This window comes from Rhea pennata, chromosome 18 (genome assembly GCF_028389875.1).
Source record: "Rhea pennata isolate bPtePen1 chromosome 18, bPtePen1.pri, whole genome shotgun sequence".
Taxonomy (NCBI): Eukaryota; Metazoa; Chordata; class Aves; order Rheiformes; family Rheidae; genus Rhea; species Rhea pennata.
The window spans coordinates 211,140-218,952 of NC_084680.1; positions in this window are offsets into that span (position 1 = coordinate 211,140).

The following is a 7,813-nucleotide window of genomic DNA, read 5'->3' on the forward strand; positions in this document are numbered from 1 at the left end:
AAGTGGTCCTGTCCTTCGCTATGCACTCCCTCTATCTAGTACTGCTGAAAGGGGGGTTGAGGGGGCTGTACCTATGTGTTTGTTTTCTTGATATTAGAGTTGGAGGAAATGAGCTGGCCTGGACGGGCAGAGAAACCTGGCCCTAATGCAATCACTGCGTTGTGCAATTGAGTTAAGGTTTGGTCCAGCGGAGCCTCCAGTGGCTTCAACCTGCGCCAGGCAGCTCCTCTCAGCCCTGCATCATTGCTCCTGCTCTCCTCAGGGCAATGAGCTGCTGGAGGTCGGGGCAGGCACTTGCCTTCATCCTGCTGCTCTACAGTGAGAGGCTGGCTCCTTCCCCCAAGCCCTTCCCATAGGTTTGCCTGCTCAGAGTTGCTCTTTGGTCCTAGAGAAGCCAGGTCCTCTTCTTGGAATGAGGACAAGGTAGACTCCTCTTGCAATGGTATTACCTTGTTCCTGTGAGCAATTGCACCCCAAGTCAAAGGGGGAAGATGCTCCCCAGCCCAGCAAGGGGAGCAAGAGGAGGTTTTGGTGCACCAGAAGTCCCCTGCCTGTACCCCTGGCATGTCCTCCATCTGCATCCCCACCCTCCAGCCTGTGGGAGAGCCTTCAAGACATGGCTTGGGGTCTTCCCTTGCCCGGTGTGACAAGACCCCTTTCCCCCAAACTTCTGCCCGGGCTGAGCTATGCTGGGGGAGGATGTGCTGAGCTGAGCTGCTGTAACCTGAGAGCCAGAAAATAATCAGGTTATGCCTGGGTGAGTTACTGCCAGGTACCTGCTGTGAATTGCTTTTGGGCATAGGCTCAGAGAGCTGCAGCCTCAGGGCAGGGTTGGTGTTGGCAGAGGTCCATGCACCAGGCTGGCAGGGGTTGGGGGGGACTTCTCCTCCTCCCCTACTGCTGCAGTGCAGGGCAAGCAGGTGCTTGTACTCATGTTCCCTACCACCCGGGCTCCGGGGCAAGAGCATCCGTGCCCTGGCACTGCAGCAGGGTACAGCTTTTGGGGTGGAGGGTGGAGCGATGCACATGTCCATCTCTCACCCCGCTAGCCATGACGCTGCACTGTCACCCTCCCCCTCCCCCCAGCACATGCTGCAGCAATCAGGCCCCAGGCAGCAAGGCTGGGTGGTTGCAGTTTATTGGGTACTGGCTGCTTGGCTAGTGCAGGACTTGCTCTAGTCCTCGGTACGGCTCCAGGGCCACCACCACTGCTGCAGCTCCATCTGTGGCAGCTTTGCAGGGGCACAGGGGATGAGCAGGGCAGGCCTACTCGAGATGTGCCCACCCCTGCCCCCAGGACCCTGGGTGCCCGCAGCCAGGAGCTGCTCCAGGATGGGGCTGCCAGCGCTCCAAGCCAGCCAGAAAATGGTAATGCCCATTCCCGGTGTGCTGAAGCAGAGCCAGTAGTCAGGCACTGACTTCTGCTCCAGAGCAAAAGCTCCTGAAAGCCCCCACAGGAGCCAGCCAGGGCACCACGGGTCTGCCCTGCCACTGGGGCTTTTCTTGACCCCCAGCCTCTCACAGCAGCTGGCAGCCATGGGGCAGGACCTGCCTGGAGCTGCTTGAAGCATGGCTGAGGGAAGGGAGGGGGCCGTGGCTCTTGGTGGCCAGCAGCAGCAGCCGGCAAGGTGCCCGGTGCATCCTGGCCAGGCACAGGGATCATCGCGTGGGAAAAGCAGGTAGCTCAGAGTCGAGCAGGGCCCGGACGGAGGAAGTGTTATTGCTGCCTGGCACAGTGGCTCCTTCCAGCTGTGGTTGTACGTGGTGGGGGAGGGACAAGCGGTCGGTCCCTGCGGGACAGACTCTCTGGAGGCTGGAGAGCCCTGAGGTGCTGTATGTCGTGGAGCAGCCTCTGAGGCACCTTCAGCCTGCCGCGGGGGTGAGAGATGGCTGGAGGGGCCAGATGCCCTGGCAGCCCCAGCCACATGCTGCTGCCCAGCCTGCAGCCGTGCCCAGGCACCCTGCCCTGCCTTGCTGGCAGCGTGGCCACTGCTCTGTCCCAGAGGACCAAACCTCCAGGGCCAGGATCTAGGGTGGTGCCTGCTCAAATTTCCTGCTGCTGTACACCTGGTCCTTGTTCATGCAGCTCAGCAGGATCCAGTCCCAGAGGAAGGAGCCCTGGAAGGTGAGAGAGGGAGGTCAGTGCTGGGAGTGCGCAGCTGGGCCGAGCCCCCGGCACCAATACTCACCATTCCCAGCGAGGTCAGAGCCACGGCCAGGTTGATGACAGTGGGGATCAGGCTAAACTTCCCTGCCTGGCAGAAAGGATGGGATCAGCAATCGCTGCCCAGCCCAGGTTGCCTCCTGCCTGGGCCTGCATTCACTCTGGGTTGGGCACAAGGAATGAGACTGAGCAGAGACCTCCCTCTGCCCAAGCCACAGTGTGGACAACCTACCCAAGCAGCAGCACACACTATGAGGTCTTGCATTTCCTTCCAGCACACTTTGCACACTTTGCCAAAGGTTCTAATTTGAGGCACCTGGGATTCCCCCATTCCTCTGCAAGGCTGAGCAGAAGAGACCTGGCTGTGTTCATCCCAGCTCTGAGGCAGCAGTGGAGAAGAGCTGCTTTTCCAGGACGGTCCTAGCACCACGGCAGCATATTATGCACATATGCACCCCAGTAGCACATGGACCATGCAAAATCCTACCTGGCCCTGCACGATGACATCAATATGGATCCCACAGGCCTTGATCAACACTCGTGTGTGGGTCCCGTTCCATTTGTAATACTTCGCAGACCTACTGGGGAGACAGGTAGAAGGGCCCAGTGATAGGGACCAGCCACAGCAGGACCAGGGAGGGCAGGAGGAGGATGCAGGACTGCAAGTGCCACTGCCTGGGACAGTGGTCTTGGGATCGGGGCAGTGGAAGTAGTAGTGGGGGTTGCAGTCGGTTTCAGGCAGGCCCAGGTTACAGTTCCAGTTGATGACCACCCCACCCTGCAGCAGAAACCAGCAGGCCTAGCACAGCACCAGCACACCATGGACACAGTGACCCCAGGGCACAGCACTACTGTGCACACAGCTTGGCCATGGGCATGATAAGCCAGCAAGCAAGCAGGGCATTTCCCCCCACTCAGGCGTTAGCACAGCTGTCATCCTCATCACCAGCTGGGAAGAGCCAGGAATGCCACCATACTGGGGCACACGGCCCTGCCAGGGAAGCCAGCAGCACTGCTTGCAAGGCTGCTTACCCAGGGAAGCTCTGCCCCAGCAGTGGGCTTTCCAGCTGAGTTGGGAGCATGGCTAGGCATCAGGGAGCATTCCCAGATGCAGAGTGGGGGGCCTCTAGGGTCTGGAGGGTGCTGGGGCTGAGCAGGGGATGCAGAGCCTGGAGGGAGGATGGAACAGTGCTGAGTTCCTTCCCTGGATGGGAATTGTCTACTCCCAAAAGGGCAGCAGAGGCAACAGGGCCGGATGGGGCTGGAGACCAAATGCTGGGTGCACTGCCCTCCCCTGGCAATGTCATGGTATTTCCCAAAGTGTGTGAATGAGTCCCCACCGCTGGGCGAGCAAACCTGCCAGTCCTGGCAGTGATACAGGCACACCTGCAGTCTATGCTTTGCTGCCAGCTGGCCTCCTGCTCTCCAGCCTCTGCACAGGGGCCTCGTAAGAGAGACCCTGGGCCTGGGAGCCTTGCAGGGCTCTGCATGCGCAAGGTGGGCAGAAAGGACTGCTCAGGGGCTGCAGTGGATGTGCTGTGCTCCGAGCTGTTGAGGCTGGCTAAGCTGCCACTGCCCTCAGCCCATCCCAGCTAGCCCCCGCAGCATACTGGCAGGGCAGCAGGGCCAGGGACCTGCCTCCAGCTGCCTCTGAGTCTCAACAGTGTCAGTGAGTGATGATCCCGTGGAGCCAAGCACTAGAGCAGGTGCTGAAGGAACGCCCTGTGCCCAGCCAGCAAGACCTTGGGCCCTCTGGGAGGACCATCCTCCCAGGACATGACACCTTCTCTGCCAGCTCCCTTAAGTTCTCTCCCGCCTGCTCCATGAAGATGGGGCAGCAAAGGGCAGAGGTGGTGTTGAAGGTGCAGCTTTTCAAGTAACTGCTCTCAGCAGCTTGAATGTTGCCCCTGGGGAGACAAAGCCAGAGCCATGGCATAGAGCAGCACACCAATACGCCTCAATTTTCTTCCTAATATCGTGAAGCACCCAAACGAAACATTAAACCCCAGCTCTGCTCATTGGTATCCATGTCATCACTGATGGTCCCAGCTGATGAACGGTGAAGGGATTTCCTAGGAGAACTACATACCAGACGTGGATGTATGCAGGCACTCAGAAATGCACATGACTGACTAGGCGATGGCCTGCACAGCAGGAGGGTGGAGAGCAGGAAGAGGAGGTAGTTACCTGGGGTAGTTACCTGGCGAGATGCTGGCATTATCAAAGGGATTCTTGTTCCCAAAGACTTCAACCGCTCCCTTTGCAAGGCCACATGCCCCATATCTACCCACCAGTGTGAGCATTCCTGCTCCTTCTTGCTCAATAATTACCATCCTCATCATCACCACCTTCCTCAGTGGAGGCAGGGGCAAGCAAGAGTGAAGGATAGATGGATGGAGTAAGGGTTGAGAACTCCGTATCACAGAGACAGCAGCTGAGCACCAAAAAAACATCCTGTCCCAGCAGGTTGAGGGAGGTGATTACTGCCCTCTCCTCAGCACTGGTGAGGCCACAGCTGGAGTGCTGTGTGTGGGTGTGGTCTCACCAGTACAAGAAAGACATGGACCTACTGGAGCAAGTCCAGCAATGATGATGAAGGGACTGGAAGCATCTCTCATGTAAGGAGAGGCTGAGAGAAATGGGACTGTTAAGTCTGGAGAAGAGAAGGCTCGGGGGCATCTTATCAATGTGTACAAATACCTGATGGGTAAGAGTAAAGAAGATGGAGCCAGGCTCTTCTCAGTGGTGCCCCGTGATCATATGAGAGGCAATGGGCATAAACTGAAATACAGTAATTGTGTCTGAACTTAAGAACAAACATTTTTTTTACAGTGAGGGTGATCAAACACTGCACCAGGTTGCCCAGAGAGGTTAGAGAGTCTCTATCCTCAGAGATACCAAAAACCCGAGTTGGCTTGGCCTAGAGCAACCTGTTGTAGGTGACCCCGCTTTAAGCAGCTGTTGAACTAGGCAATCTCCAGAGGTGCTTCCAACCTCCGTCATTCTGGGAGCAACGTAGGAACAGGGATCCCCTTTGAAAAGCCGGCATCTCCTCCAGCTGCCAAATGGCACTGCTCCTGCACAGTCCACTCCTGCCTCTCCATCCTTCAGGCTTGTCCACGTATTTCAACCACATCTTCCTGCTGTCAGTGAACACTCATTCCTCTGGTACCTAATTGTTACGGGAAATGGCTGTGCTATCCACCATTGCACTTTCAGGAAGGTATCTGGCTGCACTCCACACACACACACACTCAGACAACACACATGCAAGTGCAGGGCCAGGGTGGCCCCCTTCTCCCCACTATGCCAAAGACCTGACTACAAAGCACTGCTGCTGCAGCAAGGCTGTCCTGGTCCCAGCAGCAGGGCCTGACCTGCACTCAGCTGCTTAGCATCACCTATATTGCTCTCCACTTTGTTCTATACCCTGTACACACATGGCAGCCTGGGTACCCACTGGTCTACTTGCTCCATCCCTAGGCCCCACATTGATCTCTTCTACATGGACATCCTTGGAGAAGCCGAAGCAGGGGAAGTGGATGTTCCTCTTGATAAGGATGGGGAACTGTGGTGCCATCTTCGCCAGGGACTCACTGTGGAGAGACCTAAGCACTATGGCTTCGGGAGCAAAATGGTCCCTGTTGGCATGGCCTGTGCAAGGCCATCCCTGTGCCATGGCACCGCCTCCCTAGGCCATGGCCTGTTGCTGAAGGGGCCAAACCTCTCAAGAGCACCCCTCAGAGGTGTCCCGCCCAGAGCATCACCTTGCTTTGAAGGTGCAAAGCAAGAGCTGGCAGTAAGGTCAGAGGAAGGCCACAAAGAGGTCTCCATACCAAAGGGAGGTGCAGCTGCTGAGCACGTCCATCGTTTGGCGGCCTGAGGTGCAGGCAGCAGTGCCCCCGCACGTCCTGCGACAACGTCGCGCTGGGTGGCCGTCGAGAGCCCTGCTGCCCTCGTGGCGGTGGGTGCGTCTGCGCCCAAGGACAGCGTGCAGAGAGCCTCGGCCCTGGGCGGCAGCCAGCAGCGAGCCGGCTGCGGAGCCTGGCAGAGCGGCAGGGGCGCGGGCGCCTTATAGCCCTGCTCGTGCCGCGAGCACTGTGACTGCGCTGCCGGGTCACAGTGCTGCGACATGGGGGCCCCGGGGACGCGCTGCAGCCTCCCTGCCAGCCGTCTGCCGGCCCGGCGTCGGCGTGGCACAAGGCCCCGGGGCTGCCGGCCCTGCTGCAGCCCCTGTGCCCAGCACCCCAGGGCAGCTGCGCCTCCTGCTGCGGGGCCGTGCCCGGGCCATGGCCCAGGATGCCTGCCGGCCCCTTGCTCTGTGTCAACGCGCCCCACGCTGCCCCAGGCTTGTCCCAGGTCACTGCAGAAAGGGCAAGAGTCCGCTCCCATGCTGCCATTGGGAAGTGGCATCCCTGCACCATGACACCCCCTCCCTAGGCCATGGCCTGTTGCTGAAGGGGCCAAACCTCTCAAGAGCACCCTCAGAGGTGTCCCGCCCAGAGCATCCCCTGGTGTCCAACAGGACCTCGAAGATGGGCCAGCCTTTTGGTGCATGTACCATCCTAGCAGAGGACTCTCCTCCCCAGTGCCACGACCCATCTTTGGGGCCCATACCAGACACTCACTTCCTCTGCTGGACACCAAGCCAGCATTTCAGAGCTCTTCTCGGTGCCGCCAGCACTGGGCACGCAGCGCCGTCTTCTGCCCTGTGAGGACGAACACACAACGCTGAACTTCCTGGCAAATGGGATCCTGCCCAGTGTGCAGTGCTGCACAGATCACTTGTCCCTGCACATGCCCAGCTCTCTGTGGTCCAACATGTCCATGTCGCCAGGGGTGCAGTCATGGTCGCAGCTGCATACAGCACTGCAAACTGCTAGCCCCTGCAGGGTCATGGGGGACATGATGAGAACAGGACATGCACCTGGTAGTCCTACGCTGTGGCTGCAGAGGGGACGGGGCACCCCATGTGCTTCCCCATCTCTGCATGGGTGCCAGCCCTTGCAAGCTGCCTGGGGTAAGCAGCCGTTAAGCGTGCCTGCGGTGGCCCTACACTAGCATGGCTTTCCTTGGTGTGTCCTCCGGAGTAGACAGTCAACCCTCTTCTCCATTTCCTGGCATGGGAACTGAGCCAGGGGCAGCTGTGCTCACTAGCATTCCCCACGTCTCTGCATCCGCCAGCAAGCTCCGCTTAGTCTCCACACATCTCCCCTCCCGTGATCCCTCACTCAGCAGCCCCCAAACAGTGCCCAGGCCAAGGCAGGCAGGGGGATCCCTGCCACAAACTGGTAGCGGCAGAGGAGAGCTACAGGCACCAACATCACGTCCACGTGCAGCTCCGCACTGACTGTCCTGGGGTCTCTGCTGGCAGCTCCACACATCTCTGTAACCCGCCATCCTCTCCATTCCTCTTCCCAAGGCCCACCTCACCTCAGGGCAGGGCTCTGAGGTCCCAGGAGCCCTGAGACGCTTCTCATGCCCACCGGGGCACACCAGCGCTGCCCAGTTCATTTCCTCTGGAAAAGGTGCTGCAAGCCGTCAAGGACTTGTACCTACTGAAACCTATGAAGAAAAGGAAAGTTAATAACCAAAAAATAAGCATAAAGTATACACTCAAATGGATCAGGCCTGATGACATTTTGATCA